The following is a 23,110-nucleotide window of genomic DNA, read 5'->3' as shown; positions in this document are numbered from 1 at the left end:
TTTTTATAAGCAGATGATTTTCCGCTTTGGAAATATATAGCTCCTAGGTAATGTGGCAGACCCTGAATTATTGCAATATTACATGCTGTCCCCCATAGACCTGAGTGACTATTGTATGGCTTCAAGTCAATGTATTTGATTAATTGTGCTATAATTTTTACCAATTAGACCCATTTTTTTAAAACCAACTTTGTGGCAGTATCTACATGTTGTTATATGACATCCCTTTATTAATGTAATAACTGCACTTTCACAATTGCTTTATTAACCTTCTTGCTTCTCAAATTAGCTTGAAAATGCACCATTTACCCACTCTTTTTTCAAAATTTTCGCGGGGGAGAAGCCCCCCGAACCCATCCTTAAGATGTTTGCGCTCGCTCGCTCCGCTCGCTCGCCACGGTGCACTCCTACAGAAAGTTTACGCCTCACCACTTTCAGAGCTCACCAGCCACCACTGTGTGAGAGGTATGATTCAATGCACTGTAAAGCTGTTCCGGAAGGCCCTCAGTGCTCCCGGTACCAGTCTTTTAGATCCGTACAGCAAACTATGGCTGCTGCCGACTAGACACATGATTCTACCCTCCTGCTGCTGAGCCAAGCTCGAGCAGGGGAAGGCAGGATAGTAAGTTTCCTGTCACAGGGAGGTGTCACCACTTCCCAGACAGGACTTAGTGTATTGGGACAAGGTGGGGCATTTGCCAGTGGCTTTGAAGTGCACATTTGGTGCCCTCCTTGCATACCCCAGTTGGAACCAGTTCAGGGAGCTGTTGGCTCCTGCTCTGGCACGAAACTGGACAAAGGACATGGGAGTATCCTCCCACTGTCCAGCCCCTCCTCTGGGAGGGACCCCTGAATCGTCCCAACCCTTTACCTAGGGTACTTAAGGGCTTACCTGTGAGTGGGTACCTAGATTTGTCGTGGAACAAGATTTAGATCCAAAACCCCTTCAACTTTAACCGTCTGGGCACTTTGGACTTCGCTTTGAGAACCAAGACTGCAACTGGGATGACTCCTGCTGCTCCTGGTCTCATCGTCCTGCCAGTCCTCTGCAACATCTGTGCCTGTACTCCATCCTGGTTCTTCACAAGGCCTGTGGACATCCAAGACACCCGAAGAAATCTCTCTTGGAGTGAAGGAGTCACTCCCCTGTATCTGCAGGCACCGCAACAAAGCTGACCGGTCTGCTGTTTCTGAGCTCTTACGGACTCAGAAAGGTTCAGCAACACAGGTGGTGGTTCTGCAACTCCCTCGATGCCTGCACTGTCTTCACAGTAAGTTTGAAACCAGTATCCCTCGTCAGAACCGCTGGAGCAGTATCCCATTGCACCACATTGACTTGCTGTTGCCAAGGCTTGTTGACTCTCTCCTGCAGAGATCTTTGGGCTCCAAGAAGCTTCAGCCTCAAGCATCTCCTGCAGCCAAGATGTTTGCCTGCACGGCATCCTTTGCTCCATGGGCCTTCATCCTTTGGTGAGCTCCTCGAAGTCCCCTTGCGACTCCTGTACCTTCGGCACGTGGGTCCTCTCGAGGGTCTTCTTTGGCTCCAGTGTACTCCCCTGCTTGCTTGGGGCCTGCTCAGACTTACCTGCTCGTGGTGAGTCACTTGGACCTTGCTGGTTCTGACACTGCACCTTCTTGAACAACTATGTTGGTTACCGTTGCCAAGGCTTTTTGGTGCCCCTGCCAAACACTGACCCCTTGGCTCTCGACATCCAACGTGGGACAGCTCGTGAATGGCTCCTGGTCTTCTACAGCGTCGCCTGGTCCGCACAGCTGCAACTTTGAAGGCACCGTCAACTCTCCTGCATCCCGACATCCTGAGTGGCATAGACTCTGTCCCCTCTGCTTGCAGGTACCACTAATCTTGAATCCACCTTTGGGTTCCGCCGGACTCTTTCACCTTCTTCGCCAGAGGCATCTTTGCTGAAGTCCTCTATTGTGGCCTGCAGTGGTTTCCGATGCCACTTCGCACCTACTCACCCGGCTTCCCTGCAGTAGGTATCCTGGTTCCTGGGGTATCCATGGGTGGGGTGACTCTCCAACCTTCCATCTTGCAAGGGGTGTCTTTAGGGTCCACAGGGAAGGGTCCTTTTTCTTTAAAACTGCAATCACGTGTTACCCATTGACTTGCATTGAGCCTGCGTCGTGTTCCCACACGTCCTCCCTGGGGTTCCTAGATACCTTGGGTGGTTCCTTGGGGCCCTGGCTCTTCTACGTCTACTGGGTCCATTCTCAACTTAGGTCATTGTTCGCATTCCACTATTTTAGTCCATGGTTTGGTCTCCCCCTGGAGGCCACTGTGTATTTGTGCTACTTAAGTGTTCTATTTGAAAGTATTGTGGTAATATCTCCTGGTAGGAGATACTGCAATGTGTTAGTGATTGTTTATAATAAATACATATTTTTATAAATACACTGTGTGGTTCTTTTTCACTTAACCTATACCATAAGTTGAAGCACTGGTAAAACAAGCTGCTTTACACTCCTTCTTGTCTAAGCCTGAAGGCTGCACTCCACAGCTACCACTTAGAGAGCTTAAGGAGCTTTCTATGGTTGTCTAAGGACACTAAAATCACCATAAGGGTTGTCTGGATTAGTGCGGGGTGCTACACTTACATAAGTGAGCACCATATACTAAGTCAGCCTCCTACATGGGTTTGCAACTATTGGGATTCAGGCCTGCATTGTTTTACCAGCTAATCTAAGTATGAATTAATTGAAAAACCATCACTAGCATTAGGCACATATAATATTTAGACAGACTAAGTAAGTTCTACTGAACTTTTAGATTGGTTGTTAAGGGTATATAGCACAACCCTTTCTCCAATCTCAGGAAGTTTATTTTACACTAGGCTAGGTAGGTTCAACACCACACTACACCTTGTGACCATGTCTTTAGGTGGGGATACCAGTGTACCCCAGACTACTAAGTACAGTGGTCTGAAGTTCTGTGTAGCCTTAGAAGAATAAAGGCAAGTAACAACCCCACTACTAAGCTGCTCTTAGAGCTACTTCATCAGGATGACAAGAATGCTGGAGGGGCAGAAGAACAGGACAGCGTGGGTGGGGATGCTCCAGAAGAGGGGGCACCAAGGGTTCCCCCTCATGACCTCAATTCAGAGTATGGCCAAGAGGAGTCTACTGACTCCACATTGACAAACTCAGATCCCAAGGGAATGGTGCTGATTGCACAGCGGGTGTCCCCTTTATTCTTCCCAGGATGGTTCAGAGCAGGCAGAGGAGGTCTAGGTCCCCTTCTGTCAAATCCAATGCTTCAGATAATTCCATAGGGACCTCCGTATCTAGCAAGAGGGAGGACTCCTTGGAGAGGGAATACCACCTGATCAAACTTGAGAGAGTAAGACTCAGGCAAGATCAGTTGGACCTTGAGAAAGAGACCATGGAAGTACAGAAAGCTAGGAAGAAACTGGGACTAGACTCCAATGGTGGCAGCAATAGTATCCCTGGGATCAGGGAAACATCCTTTGACACCAGCAACCTGAGCAGGATAGTCCCGCCATACCAGGAGAGCAGGATAGTCCCGCCATACCAGGAGAGCAGGATAGTCCCGCCATACCAGGAGGGGAATGACATGCATAAATGCATCCCCGCTTTGGAGAGGGCCTGCAAAGTTCAAAAGGTCCCTCAAGGGCAGTGGGCAGCTATCCTGTGGCTCTTTTTGCTAACAAAGGGAGAGATAAGCGCCTCACTGTTAGATAAGAGGATGCTGACAATGATTCAGCCCTGAAGAGCGCACTCATAGATAGGTTTGGCGTAACCACTGAACAATACAGGATTAAGTTGAGAGACACCCAGAAGGCACACACCCAGTACTGGGTAGATTTAATTGACAGTGTTAAGACTCTTGAAGGCTGGCTTCATGGATGCAACATTCAGGACTATGAAGGATTGTTTAATTTGATAATGAGGGAGCACATCCGTAATAACTGTCACAACCAACTACTGCACCATTACCTGGTGGACTCTGATCTCACCTTTCACCAATAATTTGTAAAGAAGGCAGACAAATGAGTCTGTGCCAGGGTTAAGCAGAAAACCGATGGTGGTGGAGGTGACCTGAAGAAGCAAGATTCTTCTAAATCCCAGCATAAATGTGGGGACAAGGGTAAATATAAAAAGGAGTCTTTACAAGGTCTCCAGAAACCTGCATCTGGGGTTGACTCCCAAAACTCCAAGAAGGGTAAAAAGAAACCTTAGTGTTATTTATGTAAAGTAAAGACCCATTGGACAAGAGATGCTGATTGTCCAAAGGCCAATGAACCTGCTACCACTGTCTAGCACCATTACAAGTTGTAGTAGAGCAACCATGGGATTTGTTGGGTTACCCTTGGGTTCTGCGGTGGGTTCTGGCCTAGTCAGATCTCCAACTCAGGCTGTTCTAGTCTGTTATGGGTGCATTGATCTTGCCACTTTACTAGTAAGTTCCACTAACTTGGGCAAGTGCAGGCAACAGCCTTTAATAAATGGAAAGGAAGCAATAGCTTTCAGAGACACAGGGGCCAGTGTCACCATTGTGACAGAGAAACTCGTGTCCCCTGGACAGATCATACTTGGACAGAGGTACCAAGTAACCAACGCCAGCAATGTCACGACTGGTCATTCCTTAGCAGTTGTGAATCTCAGCTGGGGAGGGGTAACTGGATCTAAGAGAGTTGTGGTGTCTACAGACCTACCTGTGGATTGTCTGTTGGGCAATAATTTAGAAACTTCAGCCTGGTCTGCAGTAGAGTTCAGGACTCATGCAGAAATGATGGGTATCTCTGCCAGTTCATTTGCTGTAACTAGATCTCAGGCCTGATCCTGAAAAAATAGGCCAGTTTGCTCCCAAGAGAAGGAGCAGGAAGGGTAAGGAATTATCCTCCTCCCAAACTCCCAGTGAGGATCAGTCTCCTGAGGGAGATGATCTCAGTCCCTGTGAAGGAACTGTCCCAGAGGAACTTGGGCCTTACCAGGCAGAGTTCTTGGGGGCAGAGGGCCCTTCCAGGGCAGACTTGAGTGTTGAGCAGCAGTCCTGCCCCTCTCTTGAACAGCTCAGACAGCAAGCTGCTGCTGAGGAGGCAGGGAATGTCAGTGGATCCCATAGGATCTATTGGGAAGATGGGAATTCTTTATTCTGATGGTAGGAACCCCTAATCTGTTGCCACCAGGAGGTTGGTAATACCCCAGAAGTTCAGAGGTTTTCTTCTCTCTCTGGCACATGACATTCCCGTGCAGGACACCTTGGGCAAAGTAAGACCTGGGGCAGGATTGTCCCTCATTTTCACTGGCCCCATATGTCTGAGGACACCAAGGAGTTTTGTTTCTCCTGTGTCACTTGCCAAGCAAGTGGTAAGGTAGGTGGTACTGCAAATGCCCCCTTAATTCTACTCCAAGTGGCTAGGGTTCCCTTTGAGAGGGCAGGGATTGACATTGTTGGTCCCTTGAACCCTCCAACTTCATCTGGACAAAGTTACATCCTAGTGGTGGTAGACCACGCCACTAGGTATCCAGAGGCAATTTCCCTTAGAACCACTACAGCTTCTGTAGTGGCCAGGGCCCTTCTGGGAATCTTTTCCAGAGTGGGCTTCCCTAAGGAGGTTTCAAAAGACAGAGGTACCAACTTCATGTCTAGTTATATCACCGTAATGCGGAAAGAGTGTGGAGTAAACTATACATTTACCACACCCTACCATCCTGAGTGCAATGGGCTTGTTGAAAGGTTCAACAAGACCCTAAAGGGTATGATCATAGGACTCCTGGAAAAGCTCAGACAAAAATGGAATGTCTCACTACCCTGCCTTCTCATTGACTACAGAGAGATTTCTCAGGATGGGGTTGGCTACAGTTCATTTGAACTTCCGTTTGGACATCCAATTAGGGGTCCATTGTGTCTAGTTAAGGAGGGCTGGGAGCAACCTCTCAAACCTTCTAAACTGGATATTGTGGACTATGTACATGACCTGAGTTCACGTATGGCTGAGTATATGAAGAAGGCAAGTAAAAACCTTGAGGCCAGCCAAGAGCTTCAGAAATCTTGGCATGACCAAAAGGCTGTCCTGCCTGTTTACCAGCCAGGGCAGAAAGTGTGGATGTTGCAGCCTGTGCCCCCAGCAGCTCTCCAGGACAAACGGAGTGCCCCCCACACAACCCTTGAAAAGAAAGGTGAGGTCATCAACTTCGTGGACGTAGATGAAGTCCCCCACATGTGAACCGCCTAAACCCTTTTGTAGTCGAGGCTGACCTGTGCTTGGTGATGGCCACTGATGAGGGACAGGAGGAAGAGAGTGACCCTCTCCCTGATATCCTCTCTCAGAACCCTGTTGATGGGTCAATTGAAGCATGTAGTATGCCACCCATGATAGACCACTCAAATTGAGACTACAGGCTTGCCATTGCAGCCTGTGTAAGCTGGTGCAAGCACCACTTATGACAGATATAAGTTTCCTTATATCTGAGGTCACTGCACTAAAAAGCTAGAAGTCACCCCTAAGGCAGGCCTTTCGATCCTGAAGGCAGCATGTTCCGTTCTAAGTGTGAGGGTGCCCCTGCAAGAATTGGACAGCCCCTACAACCCTCAGAGCTCATTCTAGCGGGTTGTAAGTTCATCAGCCATTACGATACATAGTGGCCATGCGTCATTACACAATGGCTATCTCTAAACTGGCTGTAACAAACCCTGTCGTGTTCGGTATCAAACATGTTGGAATCATACCTTGTGATTCCATGCACTGTAAACCTCCACTGGGAGGCCCTCAGTGGTACCAGTCTTCTAGACCCGGACAGTAAACTATGGCTGCTGCCGACTAGAGACACGATCATGCCCTCCTGCTGCTGAGCCAAGCTCGAGCAGGGAAAGGCAGGACAATAGGTTTCCTGTCATAGGGAGGTGTGAACACCTCCCAGACAGAACTTACTGTATTGAGACAGGGTGGAGGCGCTTGCCAGCGCTACTAGACTGCTTTGAAGGGCACATTTTGTGCCCTCCTTGCATACTCCAGTTGGAACCAGTTCAGGGATTTATTGGCTCCCGCTCTGGCGTGAAAGTGGACAAAGGACATGGGAGTATCCTCCCCACTGTCCGCCCCTCCCCTCTGGGAGGGACCCTTGAATCATCCCAACCCTTTCCTTAAGGTATTTAAGGGCCTACCTCTGGGTGTGTACCTAGATTCGTTGTGGGACAAGATTCAGATCTGAGATCATTTCAACTTCAACCATTTAGGCACTTTGGACTTCGCTGGACTTCACTTTGGGAACCGAGACTGCAACTGGGAAGACTCCTGCTGCTCCTGGTCTAGTCTTCCTGCCAGTCTTTTGCAATATCTGTGCCTGTTCTCAATACAGGTTCTTCATAAGGCCTGTGGACATCCAAGACACCAGAAGGAATCTCCCTTGGAGTGGAGGAGTCACTCCCCTGCATCTGCAGGCGCCTCAACGAAGCTGACCGGCCTGCTGTTCCTAAACTCTACAAAAGTTTCAGCAACACAGGTGGTGGTCCGCAAAAGGGAGAAAGATAGCTCTGATAGTACTGTAGAGTTAAAGATGGAAATGGGAAGAGAGAAAAGGAAGAAGATCTGGTGCTTCTCTGACAGTAGTAAATTAGTGTTAGTGTGGTGTTACAGAACAAATGGAATTTTTATAAAGTGCACAATACCCGAAGGTGTCCAGGTGCTAAAAAGTCCAAAAAACAAGCAATGAGTGGAAGCAGAGGGAAGGATAATAAAAGTGTAAATGAGAAAAACCCTTCACGGAATCAACGGAAAAGAGATATGTCTTCAGATTCCTTTGAAATAGGTAATGATCTTCAAACCCTGCAATGTGATGGGCAGCGTGTTCTACAGTCCAGCTGTGGTATAGGGGAAAGATCTGCAACCCCATCTACCTTTCTGAATTTTGGGCACAACTGATCTGTTATTGATAGATCGCAGCACCCTTTGAAGTACATGCCAGTAGAACTTAGCTTTAAGAAAGCAGGGGCCTAGCTTCTAAAGAGCCTTATGGGCTATGCAAAGGACTTTAAACATGATTGAAATTTTGGAATGCTCAAAATGAGTCGGGCCACCTCATTCTGTGTTACCTGTAATCTATTAAGGGAGACCTGGTTGATTCCGAGACACAACAGGTTGCAGTATTTCAGACGTGAGAATACAAAGGTGAGAACAACTTTCAGCAGATCAACCAGAATTAAAGGAAACACCTTTTAAAAGATCTAATTAATATTGAAATAAGAGTTGCTGGTCCGGCAAACTTATCAAAGACGAGCTGATCATCCAGGTCACCCCAAGATTCCTGGCTGAGTGGACTGGAGATGGAAGATGACCCAGCTCTTCCCGCCACCATAATGAAGTCCAAACTGAGTGGTGAGTGCCGAAGACAAGAACCTTGGTTGTATCAGCATTCAACTTCAGGCAGTTGTTCTTCATCTACCTGCTATCTTGTGGCAGGCAAGATCTGAAACCGGCAGAAATTGACAAGAAATCATCTGTGATGGTAACAATAATCTGTGTGTTGTCAGCATGATAACACCCAAAAACCAAACGATTGAATCAGTTTAGCTAGGGACGACAAATACAGAGTGCGGGGCTTAGGGAAGATTAAAAGATTCTGCAGTTAACTGTCCACACCTAACTATCTGATGTCTATCACCGAAAAATGACTCCAGCAGACTGAGAGCTTTAGTCTTGATACTCATCTGGGCAAGGTGAGATGTCGGGGGAGTAGGGGAGCCAGTAACAAAGTCTTTCCAAACAGATCCAGCTCAAAGCGCCACTGGGGTTCCTGTTTATGGCTTTGCTGCTGCACTAACCTGATATTTTCAGAGGTCCAAGGGGCTGGGGGTTTATTTCTATGGGCCTGAACCGATTTCAAGGGAACAATACTATCCAGGGTGGTTATGAGCCCCTTGTAGGATTGAGATGCCGCAAGGTCTAGATCTGCATTGACAGCGAAAGGAGTCCCTTCTAGGGCCACCATGAGATCCTCATTCGATTCAATAGAAGAGCTGGGTGTAGGAAAAGGTGTTTGGCTGGATAGGAGTGAATTCTTTTCTCTGAACGGTGTAAATGCATCTGATTCATGATGTATTCACGGTGGTTTATTCTTCGGTAGATATAGGTCGAGTTTGTTCCAGAGTTGTCTAGATGAGTGAATCAAGTGCGTTTTCGCAGTGGGAGAGTATTGTCAGTATTCCTTGTAAAGCAAAGCCAGGTCAGCCAAGTGTGGACTGGTAATTTCTTCAATTCGGACAGTTATGGGTTTTATTTAAACCGAGGCAAGGAATATATATATCAGTTAGGAGAAGGTGTAGTGGTTTTAAAGTTGGGTATGTGTTGTTGCAAATATACCTAGAGCTACTGCAATATAGTTTAACCCACGTTTTATGTGAAAGATTTGTTGCATCAAGCGTTGTACTTCATCTCAGAATGGGTTAACTTGGACTCATTTGTATAGCGTACGGCTTAAGCCAGCTTTCGCTTCCCCACAGTTCCAGCATTTGTTGGTTTCAATAGGCCCAATTTGTTTAGTTTATTGGGCTCCAGAATCTAGATTGAGCAAATGGAGGTAAGTTTGGCTATAAAAGAAGAGTTCCAGATGTTAGGTCATTTGGTTGTAGAAATTGGTGGTAGATTAGCTTCAATTTAGTAGGTTTACCATTTGTTTGTTGTTGCACGGTTTAGAGGGGATTTAATCAATGCTAAAACATTGTATGCTGTAGGCGCTACATGACCTGATTTTACAAACGTAAAGTGGGTAAATCTGATCTGTGTGTTCTCCACATTTCAATTAGGGTGGCTCTGGTTTAATGAAGTTATAAAAACTAATATTAAAAAAGTACTCAAATATTTAATATTTTTAATATTATTAATTTTTTTAATATTCATTTTTCTAATATGGCCGCCATTGTTTCACAAGGATTCTTGTAGACAGGAGTCTTTTCTCATTTTCCGATTCTGTACGTCATGTGTTTCAACTTCGCCGTGATACGGCGATTACGAGTCAGTGACTCAAAAGTGGCGCGGTTGTATTTTGGTGTCCGCTGTTAATGGAGAAGGGCTGCATTCATGGAGTCCGGTTGAGCAGGCATTAATAGTGAGTATTCTCATTTGAGGAACCAGCTAACAGAGCGGGCACATTGTTATTACTGAGCTTTAGTGACTGGTACATATTATTTACAGATTCTATGGCAGGATGGAGGCGAGGATTATGCATATCTTCCTTCACTTTATTTTGCATAGCAGGTTAAAAGAACATCGTATAAAAAACGCAATAAACACAATAGACTACAAATCCCATGAACCAAAGGGGTAGTCTCCATGGTAACAACAGTCCAATCCTGTGACAGTCCACAATACATATTTATTTATTTATTTATTTATGGGCTTGTAACGCGCCGGCATCACACCCGAAGGTGTATCTCCGCGCGGTGCTGTGAAGAAACAGGTAGGGCAGCGCTCCAACTAGAACAGGGTTGTCTTTAGGCGTTTCCTGAAAGCTAGATAGCTCGGGCAATCTCTGAGGGAAAGGGGAAGACTGTTCCACAGACGCGGGCCCATAATGGAAAGGGCGCGACCTCCCTGTCTGGTCTTGTTATGTCTAGGAACCTGGAGTAATAGCTGATTGCTGGACCTAAGAATGCGGGAAGGGCGGTGGTATACAAATTTCTCGGCCAGGTAGTGTGGACCGAGGTTGTGAAGACTCCTGTGCACCACACAGCAAATCTTGAATTCCACCCGTTTCCGGATGAATTCCACCCGTTTCCATATTCCCATGACGTCCCTTCCGCTTCCTCTTTCTTCACTGCTCGTCAGTTAAGTGGCATTCTTTTCATTCCTCGCTTATCTGACGGTTATTGGTCTTGTGGTATAGCGGTTATTGGCGTTTTGCATCAGTATTGCTTGTGTCTTTATTTATTTGTCTAGCGCAGTAGGCTCTTGCCTGAGTGCTTTATTCCCTTTCATACGCGGACCTCGCGGTGTGCGCTTTGCGCGCTGAGGGGTTCCCGTAGCGTGCGTCATTGCCGTTGGAGGAAGCTCTGTCGAGCGCTAAACCGGCTATGAGGCGCGATCGGGAGCATGGGCGCTGAGCTTGTGGCCGGCCCGTTTTCCCGACCAACTCTCTCCTTGACACCGCTTGCGGTGCTTTCTTCCCCACACGCTTCACAGGGCCACCTGCTGGTGGGATTTTCTCTCGTTCGAGAGTGTCTGCGACAGCTTGGGTTTTTCCCTAGCTGTATTGAGCACTGGAGAGGGGGCTCCCTAGCTTATCTGTAAGGCGTTTTTTGTGCTCTTTCTTCACCCTATTGACTATGTCTTCTTCTGAAGACCACTTTTACTCCTCCATTCAGGAGGCAGAAGAGGAATGGCCTCCTCAATGCCTCCCCCCTGCAGTGGACTATGCCCTCTCGCAAGCCATCTCTAGGGCGCTGGCCCCCCTGTAGGATAGGGTGGATCAGTTAGCCAGAAGTATCCCAGGGATGTTTGGTGACCCTAGTTCGGCGGGGGCAGGTCCCAGTGGCTCTCAAGGGGAGGGAAGGAAGGTCATGAAGTGTCACGCGGGGCACTTGGAAGGGTTTTACAGGTTGAGAGAAACCTTCCTGAAGAGTGCGCGAACGCTCAAACACGCACCCTGCCGGGAGGAAGAGGAGCCCGGAGAAAGTTGCGACTCTGTCTCCCCAAAGTTGGACCCTGATGGTGGTCTTTCCCTTGAAGGGGAGGGTGTGTCGGAGGGGGACATCTCCTCCGACGAGGATAAGGACTTGTGTCGTCCATGGCGCCCAGGTTCCCGTTCCTCTGAGTCCCAGGACGGGGACGGGGGACATTCGGACATGTTTGAACCCACACAGATTTACCATCCCAGGTCGTCCGAATGGTTCCCTGACGCCAAGGTGGCGGAGTACGTGGCGGCTAAGATTTGCCAGCCTCTGGAGAGGGATGTTAGAGCTCGGATGAGGGGAGAATGTCCCCGGCCTTCGCTCAAAGGGAAGGTAGCGCACACTCCAGAGATTGATGAAAAGCTTTGGACCTTTTTTTCCAATTATATGCGAGATCCCAAAAAGGGTATAGATAGATCCTGGAGAAATTGTCAAGATAAACTCCTAGACGTGGTGGGGCCCTTGACCCAGATCATCTAGCTGGCGGAACGCTCAAAAGAATCTGGAGACCCTTTGTCGACGGATATAGTCGCGGGTTGGGCGTAGCGAGCGATTTGCCTTCTTGAAAATGCAAACTGTGCCCTGGCAGCAGAGAGGAGAAGATCCCTCCTTATAAAGGTTGATCCGAAGCTAGGGGACTTAGCTACCTCTGAGGCGGGCCCGTGGCTCAGGGTAAGCTGTTTGGCGAACCGTTTGTAAGGAGTCACCACTTTTTCAGCCCTGGACAAGGCCCAGGCCTCTATAAAAAAGATTTTTCCTGGGCGTGTTTTTGCCGGGGCCGGAAGAGGCAGGGGTCACTCCTCTGGCCATTCCCAGCAGCAAGGCCCCTCCGGTAGAGGTCAACAACGACGGAATAACGGCTGGAACGACGGTCGCCAGGGAACCTTCTATCCCAGTAGAGGTTCCGGAAGAGGGAAAGGTCGGAACAACAGAGGTGGTGTGAACGCCCCCGGAGGTCCCTCTGGTAAGGATTACCCTTTCTTCCCCTCAAGATCTAGGGGAGAGGCTCCTACTCGTCTCTCACAATTGGGGAAAGATCACATCAGACCCGTGGGTGTTGCAGACAGTAAGGGGTTTCCACATAGAGTTCTATGGCACCCCTGTTCAGACGATACGCCCCAGACCTTTACATTTCTCAGCAGAAGAGGAGAGTTTGATAGAGACCGAGATTTCAGATCTTCTAAGGAAAGGAGCTGTTTGCAGGTCAGTACTTCATTCGAAGGGTTTTCTCAGCAACCTTTTCCTGGTAGAGAAAAAGGACAAGGGCTTCAGACCGGTTATCAATTTAAGAGAGTTCAACGAGTGGCTGGTTTACCGCCACTTCAAGATGGAGGGGATACATTTACTTCGGGATATCCTCCTTCAGGGGGATTGGATGGTCTGAATCGACCTGAAGGATGCTTACCTGACGGTTCCCATTTTTCCCCCTCACAGGCGTTTTCTCCAGTTTGCCGGGAAAGGATAGGTTTTCGAGTATCAAGCATTGCCCTTCGGCCTTTCTCCAGCTCACGAAGCTGTTGCGCCCCGTGGTGGAGACGCTCCACCAAAGGGGAGTAAGAATGATTATCTATCTGGACGATATCCTGATTTTAGATCAGTCTCTGGTGCATCTCACCCAGAACGTGACCATGATTATTGCATTACTTCAGGATCTGGGTTTTGTCATCAACACTCAAAAGTAGGAACTGCGTACAGCACAGCAGATGGTCTTCTTGGGTTTTCTGATAGACTCCGTCTCAGCTTCCTTGAGTCAAAGGTGAACAAGATACAGAAGGAACTGTCACAGGTTCTACGGAGAGACCGGATTTCACTGCGCAAGCTCGCCAGAATAGTGGGCCTGCTCTCCTCTTCAATTCAAGCCATATTTCCCGGCCAGTTGCACTACAGGGCTCTTCAGATATTGAAGGCTCAGCATCTACGGCGAGGTCTGACCTATTTGGAGATCATCTCATTAACGGAGGAGGCCAGGACCGAACTTCAGTGGTGGATCGACCACATGTCGGCCTGGAATGGTCGGGCGATCTTCGGGTCGTCCCCGGACTTTCCTGCAGTTCCGGATGCCAGCAGAGTAGGCTGGGGAGCGCGGTGTGGCGACATATTGATGGGAAGCAGATGGTCGGAGGAGGAACTCCATTTGCACATCAATTGTCTGGAACTGCTGGCGGGATCCTTTGCGGTGAAGTCCCTGACCAAGGACAGGATCTCTTGTTGCATCCTCTTGAGGATGGACAACATGTCAGCGGTGCAGTACATCAATCGCCTGGGCGGTCGTCGATCTCAGGCCTTATCCAACCTGGCGAGGGACTTCTGGCACTATTGCCTCCAGAAGCAGATCTCAGTGACGGCGGAGTACCTTCCCGGCTTGCAGAACACAGTGGCGGATTGGAACTCCAGGAATTTCTTGGATTCCAGTGATTGGCAACTCGATCATGCCGTCTTCCTGGCTTTGATGGCCAGATGGGGCCCTTGCACTCTGAATCTTTTTGCCTCACGGCTGAACCACCAACGTCCGCGCTTTGTCAGCTGGAGACCGGATCCGGAGGCCACAGCGGTGGATGCTTTTCTGTAGGACTGGTCGAAGGAGTACCCTTACGCTTTACCACCTTTCATGATGATACCCAGGGTGGCGGCCCAGGTTCGTAGTCAAGTAGCGTACATGGTGTTGATTACACCAGTCTGGAGAGCGCAGGCCTGGTTTCCTACACTAATGGAGTTGTCGTGGGATTGTCCGATTCAACTGCCCTCATTCCCTTCAATTCTCCAAGATCCCCAGGGGGGCCTTCATCCTCTAGTGCTTCAGGGCCATTTGCAACTCATGGCGTGGAAGATTTCAGGGAACGTTGGAAAGACGACCAACTTTCTGCAGACGCTGCAAACCTCATCCAGCAGGCATGGGCATCAGGAACGATCAAGAGATATCGCTCGGCTTGATGACGATGGCACAGTTGGTGTCTGGAGAGACACGTGGATTCCATGGGGGCACCAGTTACCCATATTTTAAATTTCTTGGCAGAATTGTCTCAAGAATGCTTGGCATACCGGACGGTTAACTCTTTTCGTTCGGCCATTTCCGCAGGACACTGTGAGATCGAGGGCAGACCAGCGGGGGAACACTCCTGGGTTTGTAAACTGATGCGGGGCATATGGTTGGTTAATCCTCCTGAGCCTAGATATTCAGGCCTGTGGGATGTCAACCAGGTTCTGAGATTCCTGTTGGGTTGGCAGGATAATCAATATCTGTCCCGCAAGGAGCTGTCCGCTAAGTTAGCTATTCTCTTATGTCTCATCTCATGTAAAAGAGTGTCAGATGTCAGGGCTCTAGACATCACGGCTAGGGTTTTTACTCCAGAAGGAGTTACCTTTACCATTACACGGAGGACGAAAACCAATACCAGGTCAGTATTGTATCCCTCCTTTCCGGACCATCCTAAGTTGTGTGTGGTGAGATCCATTAAGGCATATGAGGAAATGACCTCGGAACTTTGTCCACCCGGAGAGAGGTAGTTGCTATTGCCTTGCAGAAACCTTTCAAAGCGATTTCTTCCCCTGCATCGCCAGGTGGGTACGATGGGTTATGTCTGAGGCAGGAGTGGATGTGAGTAGGTTTGGTGCACATTCCACGAGGGGGGCCCATGGCTTCGAAGGCTATCCAGGTAGGTTATAGATTGGAAGATATTATGATTGTGGCTGATTGGTTGTCTGATTCTACATTTAAGAGGTTTTACTTTAAACCTATCTCGGAGGCGGCGTCCTGGGTTGTAAGTAAGCTTTGCACTTGCATAATCCTCGCCTCCGTCCTGCCATAGAATGAAAAATTTCCTAGTTTACGAGAGGGAAAGTTTCAATTCTATTAAGGACTAGGAGGCGAGGATTATCCCTCCCTGAGATTAATTTCATTATCTTCCCACCCTGAAGACTTTTTCGTCATTAGTAACCATGGATTACTGTTGTTTAAGTACTTACATGTATTGTTGTTGATTCATGACCCATGTCATTTCATTTAATGCATTTACTATGCTGTTCTCTGTTTTGATTATGCTTCTCATGGATATTGTGACGGTCAGGGTCTATACCGGAACTGGGTAACTAGATTATTTCTCTATTTCAGGGAATGATCAAAAGTTCGAATGAGGCAGTAATACCAGCTTAACATCCTCCAGTGAAGAAGAGGAAGCGGAAGGGACGTCATGGGAATATGTATTGTGGACTGTCACAGGATTGGACTGTTGTTACCATGGAGACTACCCCTATGGTTCATGGGATTTGTAGTCTATTGTGTTTATTGTGTTTTTTATACGATGTTCTTTTAACCTGCTATGCAAAATAAAGTGAAGGAAGATATGCATAATCCTCGCCTCCTAGTCCTTAATAGAATTGAAACTTTCCTTCTCGTAAGCTAGGAAATTTTTCATTCTCTCTTATTGCCGGTTGGGCATGTTCCACCAAATTACTTGCACAGAACTAGGGTTGTTTCCGGCGTATCGGAACGCCTGGTGAGTTTCGTTTGACTTATCTTCAGACATTTGTGCAATTTTCACATTATGGTTTACACTCGTTGACGTGTATTATTTACAGAATGACGGATTTTGCCAGATTGGCACATTGTATTGAACCATTTACATAGAAGGATTCTGCTCGTTGTTGGCGTATTTAGACGCCTGGTGAGTCTTGTTTCCATTCATGCATTCATGCATTCCTTACATTGCGGCTTCGTTTTTTTCATGTCTTTGGATATCCTGTACCCGTTATTAAGGTTTTTTCGCGTATCTGTTTTGACAGGCTTTGATTACACTGCGCAGTGATTGACTTCCTCTGGGTCTGGTTACAGGTCCCAGGTGTACTTTTCGAAGGTAGATTTATGTAATTTTTACGGACTCTGCATCAGCCACTTTCACTGATGTGTGTCACACTTAACTTAGATAATTATCGCACTAGTCACACAGTTTTTGAAAAGTGCACTGGTGAAATTGGGATCTTTACCTATTATTTTTCTTCTTTTTTTATTGGCTTTGGTGTTCTAGTATCGCTTTACGCCTCACCTACTATATATATTGCAACCTATCGATCATCGCATTTCATGTGACACTTTATGGACCTTGACCACCATGCATACTGGCTATGCATATCGCAATCTATCGATCATCTCATTTCACGCTGCTCTCTATGAACCTTCCCGGATAATATGGGTCTATTAACCAGTTATACATATGTTTTAATTATTAAATATTGGTTTATAATGTGATGTATTTGTTTGTAGATATTCCCCTGATGAAGGGTGTAGGATACACCCCAAATGCTTTGGGATTGGGGAATGAGTCCATCCACGTTTTTCATGTTGTACTGAATGGACCTCTTGAAACAGGTTTGGATTTGGATCCACACCTCAAGCTCAAAATAAAAAGAAGCACACGACGGATGCAGTTCTTGGTTTATTGTGATTAATTTATGACATAATTGTGTTGATAATTGCGTCAAACACTGTTTTTTCTTTTTGTGAAAATTATTAGCATTGTAGAATTGTTTCTGTACACTCACTCTTGAGTGTTCTAAGGTAGGGCTCACTCTGTCTAGAACATTCTTGCTCTAGTTTGGTTTTTCTTTCAGAATTGGTGGTAGGGTGGAACCACCTCAGGGAGTGCCCACCAAGTGAGGTTACAATCGAGTATCAGATATATTTGGTTGAAAAGTGATATTTGAGTGCACTTTAGCTGTTGTTAGTATTTTCATCAAGTAAGAATGTTGCCATTTTACACCAGTGGAGCCTCGTATGGAGGAAGAAGATTGTTTAGGGGTAAAAGGCCAGTGACATTTGTATAAATGTCTCTCCTAGTTCAAATGTATTTGAGTCTGCATTCCGAAAGAACAGGAAACATTATCAAGGGTCTTTTCGGCATCCAATTCTATTGCAGCTGAAAAGATGTGTACAAGTTTGACCTTTTCCAGAACATGGCATAATAGACTTATACTGTCACAAACATTCTTCCTTTTTGAGAACCCTGTTTGCGCAGAATATTTTAGAAGCTGTGGCAGTTTTTCTAATAGTGTTGCTAATATTGTCGGGTAATTCTTGCATTCAATATTTATGAGTGAAATGGGCTGATAGTTTTTCATTTCTAGACAATTCCTCTCTTCTTTGGATATAATTGGTATACTGGCCTTAGCGGGGGAGCCTTCTGTTTTTTCTGTGGGTAAACAGGGCCTCAGGAGGCTTAAGTATGTTTTGTAAGCATTCATTATAGGTCTCCCAGCTGTGCATTCGGGCCCTGGAGCCTTGCCTAACTTTATTGAAGGCCTGGCTTTTGTAATTTATGAGCATAGTAATGTTCATTTTGTATTTTCCTTTCTTCCTCATGGAGTGGGGGTAATGGTGTTTTTACCAAATATTTTTTAACTTTTCCCGTGAGAGTTCCTTATTTGAGTTGTATAAGTTCTCATAGAAAGAGTGGAAGGCATTTAAGATGTTCGTACTTGAAGTTTGGACATAGTTAAATTCTTCTTCTTGAACTTTAAGTAGTTTTGCCTGCCTTGCTTCTCTCGCTTAGCCTCTTTTATTTGTTTTCTGACACTCGCTGTAGTGTTGATCTTGTTATTAATGTGTGCTTTCTCCATTGAACATTATAAGCTCTACAATGTGAGTATATTGCGTAACTTGCGCTCTGTAAAGAAACGGCTGTTGGTCAACCCAGTCATTATTAAAGGCGCTTACTACTCTTACTTGTATTGTGCTTTACTACACAATTTTGGTGATGCGGACTTACTTCAACTGGGCAAGGGGTGTAGGGTCCGAACCTGCGTGTCACATCCAGGCTCTCCGACTCTCCACCTACACAGTGTCCAGGCGCTGTTGGATATCGCCGCCATTGCTGCTCTTGGTTGTTGGGTGTGTTGGTGTTCACTCAAACATGGAGCTGTACGCGTAAAAGGATCTTTGATGGAATTGACTCCTCCAGATTGGGAACCCCCTTCTGTTAAGAGTCGACCACTGGTCTCAGTGCGCAAGGAAGGCTCCTCGCGCAGAAGCCTCTCTGCAGCAGTCAACTCATGGATTAGAGCTACGACGTGGAGCGGCGCTGCGCGTTTCAGCGTCTAAACGTGTGATACGGAGTGTGTGGTGTTTGCACACATACCTAAGGTTATGCTGACATCACCTTTGCAGTGACCATATTGCCACAGAGCCGAATGAAAGATCGCCTGCGCTTCTATTAAAGTTATGATCTAATAACATTTAACTGAAATTCCTTTCGAATGAAAAAAGGATCCACTGTCTGCAGTTGTCTGGGATGGACCACTGACAGCTTTGCGGTTACTGAATTTGTACTGTACTGTTAGTTATTCTATGGTGTCTATGCAGCATCCTGAATCCCTCCCAGGAGAATTCATACTGTGCTGTTTGTTACTCTAAGATGTCTATACAGCATCCGGAATCCCTCCCAGGAGAATTCATACTGTGCTGTCTGTTACTCTATGATGTTTAGACAGCATCCGGAATCCCTCCCAGGAGAATTCATACTGTGCTGCTTGTTACTCTAAGATGTCTATACAGCATCCGGAATCCCTCCCAGGAGAATTCATACTGTGCTGTTTGTTACTCTATAATGTTTATACAGCATCCGGAATCCCTCCCAGGAAATTTCATACTGTGCTGTTTGTTACTCTAAGATGTCTATACAGCATCCGGAATCCCTCCCAGGTGAATTCATACTGTGCTGTTTGTTACTCTAAGATGTCTATACAGCATCCGGAATCCCTCCCAGGAGAATTCATACTGTGCTGTCTGTTACTCTATGATGTTTAGACAGCCTCCGGAATCCCTCCCAGGAGAATTCATACTGTGCTGTTTGTTACTCTATAATGTTTATACAGCATCCGGAATCCCTCCCAGGAGAATTCATACTGTGCTGTCTGTTACTCTATGATGTTTAGACAGCATCCGGAATCCCTCCCAGGAGAATTCATACTGTGCTGTTTGTTACTCTATAATGTTTATACAGCATCCGGAATCCCTCCCAGGAGAATTCATACTGTGCTGTCTGTTACTCTATGATGTTTAGACAGCATCCGGAATCCCTCCCAGGAGAATTCATACTGTGCTGTTTGTTACTCTATGATGTTTAGTCAGCATCAGACCTCATGCGCTTACCAAGGTTCTTGCTTGTCATGAAGCATACAACCCTCTTACAATGCACCCGGCTCATGAGTTACGTTTGAGCCCAACACGTGATACTTGACTACAAATGGACCAATGTGAAACTGATGCAGCACAATAACAACAGTGGAGCACACAGAATTCTCTAAAAGTCATGTACTAGCCTGTGCTACATTCCGCTTAATTGAGAAGCCATACTGCACACTCACTAACGCTTCTCCTTATGTCAGTCTCACCATTTACTGTATTGCTGCCTGGAGCATTGCGTTATGCTTACCGTAAAGGACATTTCCAGTCTCTTCCCACTGTTCCACAGCAGTCTTCGCAATGCTGGCCTTTTAGACACTGTCTCCATACCATTGACTTTAAGCGTAGAACTATTCACTAGGGCACATCACCCCAGTTTATAATTCCCCCCAGCTGCCTCCTTCTCTTTGCCAGACCTCCCCCACTCTCCTTAATGTGCTCCTCTTATCCAGCAGACTGAGCATAATCTGCCTCACATACTTACATTCTAAAACTTAGAATGCTCAGTGGAAGAAGCACACATTGATAACAAGATCAACACTACATATCTTCTTTATAGGTGAACAGCCAAACTGGGAACTCCAGCCAATATACAAAATATAATATCGCAAAAAAAGCAAGCAATGTGTGCTTCACCTGCTCTATGGGGTTTTGATCCTTTGTGTTTGAATAACATCACCACCGATGCCAGGACAGAGAAGTTATAATAGCTTTTGCCACAAGATCTTTAGCACTGTGTGGAGAAAAATATGCTGTTATTGAATGCTTAAGACGCACAATTGATGGTCGGAATGCAGAACAAATCAAAACATTCACCCCAGGCAAGAGATCTGGGTTAAATTCATCATTCTTTTGCTCACCATGCCCCCCCAGTTTAGACCTGGCCATATGCAAATCAGGATTGATCCTGTGCCGCATGGGTACAGTCCAGACCAAACTGCCAAGCCAGGTCCTACCTGGACCGGAAACAAGCCTCCTAGGACCGGTTTCAGGGCTTCACCCCTCATCAGCCAGGATAGCTTGAATCCAGTAGCACAGTGAGCCCGGGACCCACGTCTGGGCATACCCGGCGCAATTAGGGCGAGAAAGCAAAAGACACACAATTGATGGACGGAATGCAGAACAAATCAAAACATTCACCCCCAGTTAAAAAAATGATGGATTTAGGCCCAGAGCTCTGTGCTGGGGTGAATGTATGACATTGTTCTGCATTCTGTCCATCAATTGTTCTTTTTGCATTTGTCACCCGGAGTGGGATGATTATATCCAGATGTGGGTCCTGTGCTCTCCATGCCACTGGAGTCAAGCTATCCTGACTGATGAGGGGTGAAACCCTGAAACCGGTCTTAGGATGCTTGTTTCCTGTCCAGGGAGGACCCGGCCAGGCAGTTCGGGCTGGACTGTTCCCATGAGGCACAGAGTCAAGACTGACTTGCATATGGCTTGGTTCAAACTGGAATGGCATGGTGAGCACAACAACGATGGATTTAGATCTAGATCTCTGTACTGGGGTGAATGAATGACATTGTTCTGCATTCTGTCTATCAATTGTTCTTTTTGCGTTATTGATTGCTTGGCTTTAGCATGTGAATAGGCCCTTGACATTTCCAAACCTTTGTGTGGAGTACGGAGGCAATAATCAGCTGTGATCATAACCCTCTAACAAGGTGTTTGATGGCACTTGGTTCTGCTAATGATCCGACGCTATTGGCTTAAATCTCCATATGACTATAGGATATTTTTTATAAACGTGAATACATTATAGGAAACAGAATGTCATTGCCCATTTTGTATAAAGAATGCTATCAACTCTGCGGGAGAATGAAAATGAGTTACATCTAGGATGCAATGATGGCGAGTGGACATTTAGCAAAAATGTATGGGTGAAAGATTATGGAAAGAATGCTTGCATTTACAGAAGGTGTTGTGATGTGTAAAAGTAAACCTGGAGGGTGTCAGAGCATTTTAGAAAGTATGTAATGACTTGTCATGTGTAGCATTATCATTGATGAGAGGCAGGAGAGCGGGAGGGGGAATAGTTGGGGGTTGAACTTAAACAATGCACTATTTCAAGTTAACAAAGCCCTTTATAGGACTCCCCTCTAATGCAAGATAGGAGAAACTAGATTGATACAAATGCATGGAGATGTATACGATGGGAGAAAACCAAAAGACTGTATTTGAATGTTTATATTTTGAAAGTACATGATATACAGCGGTCACCAATAAAGTGTGTTAAAAAAAAAATCATTGATGAGAGGCAACAGGTTATTGCCACCAAACTCCTTGAGGGGTAAGAACATTTCTGTGTGCCATGAAGGACATTTAGGAATAAAGAAGACCAAGTGTCATGCTACCAGGGAAGGCAGGAAGCCTTACGTGACAGAAAAGACACTCCGTGTGATCGTTTGAAGTGGTTTTATTTCTATACAACTTTACAATGTCTCTCTGCTGAACAGTGTCCGATTTCTGTATCAGCGGTGGGGAGACTTCGTTGCTTCCGTCGTCTCAAGGCACTTTGGATAGGAACTCTTACGTCAGAGTTCTTAACGGGGTTCTCGACGGACGTCTCAATTGCAGGGTAAGCCGAAAAAAAACCCCAGAAAATAAAAGGAAACCAAGGATCAGAATGGCGGTTTCGCCGATGAGAGCATGAGAAGGGGAAGACAGACCGTGGGGGAGATGACACTGCAACTACAGAGAGTAATTCCCGGTTAGAATTAGTAGCAGTGACCGCCCTCTGTTAGGCATTCCCTCCCGGTGTGTTTTAAATCCCTCGGAGTCGTCCCCGTACCTGTTCGAGCCACCCTCCTCCTGGGGGGTGGCGGGCGATGGCGCGGTGTCGGTCTTTGCCGACATCTTCTCCAACAAGCAGGATGGCCGTGCTGCTTCCCGGTCTCTCTCCCGCTGCAGGGGTCCTGGCACCGCCAGACGTCAGGGATGTCTCTCCTTGCGCCGCTTCCCGGGTCTTTCCCGCTTCTTCTTCGTGGATGCTTCCGACTCTCCACTCCTCCTCCCCTCCTGATACGTCCTCGAGGTGCGGCGTCACCAGTGTCAATCCCGCCTCCTCCTGTTGTCGGACCGAATTAAAGGGACCGTCTTCGTCCCGCACCTGCATGGCCATGACATGGAGGTCAGAGGGGAATTCCGGGTCTGGTATTCCCAGCTCCTCCCAACACACCCTTCCCTCAGGATTTCCCAGATCGGGGGAAATAGGGAAGCGGGACAAAAAATCGGCATTGCATTGTTCAGCCCCTTTTCGATGGCGAACCTCGAACTGAAAGGGCTGT

The sequence above is a fragment of the Triturus cristatus genome, chromosome 5_1, assembly GCF_964204655.1.
Source record: "Triturus cristatus chromosome 5_1, aTriCri1.1, whole genome shotgun sequence".
Taxonomy (NCBI): domain Eukaryota; kingdom Metazoa; phylum Chordata; class Amphibia; order Caudata; family Salamandridae; genus Triturus; species Triturus cristatus.
The sequence above is the reverse complement of the archived record's forward strand: the minus strand, read 5'-3'. Positions refer to the sequence as shown.